Source organism: Arachis ipaensis, chromosome B06 (genome assembly GCF_000816755.2).
Source record: "Arachis ipaensis cultivar K30076 chromosome B06, Araip1.1, whole genome shotgun sequence".
Lineage (NCBI taxonomy): Eukaryota > Viridiplantae > Streptophyta > Magnoliopsida > Fabales > Fabaceae > Arachis > Arachis ipaensis.
The window spans coordinates 123,534,684-123,536,550 of NC_029790.2; positions in this window are offsets into that span (position 1 = coordinate 123,534,684).

Below are 1,867 nucleotides of genomic sequence, written 5' to 3' on the forward strand. Positions count from 1 at the left end.
AAACAATGTAAGAAATTTTTTTGTTGAATTTTGTTTTTTATATATTTGAATCTAAAGTTTAATGCATTTAAATATAATATTCATTAAAATATGAGTAATATCCAAATAGGTCCCCAAAAAATTTACCACCCGACAGTTTTGTCCCCCACAAAATTTAACTAAGATTTCGATCCTGAGGTTCTCAGATATTCTCCAGATACGTCCCCAAAACCGTTTGATCCGGTTAAAGTGGTGACGTGTCAGGTTAACTGTGACATGTCACCTTTAGGACATTTAGGTCCCCATCCACGCTGGACAAAACGACATCGTATTGAAACCAAGGGCAAAACGACGTCGTTTCGAAGAGGACAAATTCGCCCCCACTTAGACAGAGAATGCAAACGGCGCCGTTTTTATGTTGGGGTCCTATTTGCCTTATAATAGTATCTTAGGGGACCTATTTGACCTATAATTCGTGATGTTAAAAGAAGTTATATGTACTTCAACGCAAACCTTAAAAACACATTGACATTAGTCTATTCATTTATCAAAATGGTAACATAAACCTGAGAACCCAAACATGTTAACCACACAAATATTTGGCTTCAATAGCAACACAAACCAAATCAAGTCAAAAGAAGGTTTATTTTCTTCAACATAAACTAAACGAAACCATTCTAAACAACATAACGTCTTCTTCCTCCAACATAACAAAATGTGGTAACATAACTAAGACAACAACTTTGACACTAATTCTTAGAAGCATCATTTATTGAAAGACTGGTTCAACCCTCGTGTTGGAATGAATTTGAACAACTTAGATACTGTGCCACTGGTTGCAGCTGATATTGTCTCAACACTAACACTCTCCGAATTATTTACCCTAATTACTGTCTCCTTTGACGTCTAAAAGAAAGCTGAACTTGGAATAAACAGTATTGTTATCACCATGTTTCACACAAAATTTCAGTATTGCTGAAACATGGTGATAACAATACTGTTTATTCCAAACTCAGCTTTCTTTTAGACGTCCAAAGGAGACAGTAATTAGGGCCGAGAATTCGGGGAGTGTTAGTGTTGAGACAATATCAGCTGCAACTAGTGGCACAGTATCTAAGTTGTTCGAATTCATTCCAACACGAGGGTTGAACTAGTCTTTCAAAAAATGATGCTTCTAAGAATTAGTGTGAAAGTTGTTGTCTTAGTTATGTTACCACCTTTTGTTATGTTGGAGGAAGAAGACGTTATGTTATTTAGAATGGTTTCGTTTAGTTTGTGTTGAAGAAAATAAACCTTCTTTTGACTTGATTTGGTTTGTGTTGCTATTGAAGCCAAATATTTGTGTGGTTAACATGTTTGGGTTCTCAGGTTTATGTTACCATTTTGATAAATGAATAGACCAATGTCAATGTGTTTTTAAGGTTGCGTTGAAGTAAATATAGATTCTTTTAACATCACGAATTATAGGTCAAATAAGTCCCCTAAGATACTATTATAAGGCAAATAGGTCCCCCACATGAAAACGGCGCCGTTTGCATTCTCTGTCTAAGTGGGGACGAATTTGTCCTCCCCGAAACGACGTCGTTTTGCCTCTGGTTCCAATACGACGTCGTTTTGTCCAGCGTGGATGGGGACCAAAATGTCTTAAAGGTGACATGTCACAGTTAACCTGACACGTCACCACTCTAACCGGATCAAACTGTTTTGAGGATGTATTTGGGGGATATCTGAGAACCTCAGGGTCGAAATCTTAGTTAAATTTTGTGGGGGACAAAACTGTCGGTTGCTAAATTTCTTGGGGACCTATTTGGGGTATTACTCTTAAAATATTTATGTTTACGTTTTTATTAAGAATTCAAATCATCTCTCAAAATTTTTTTGGTATACC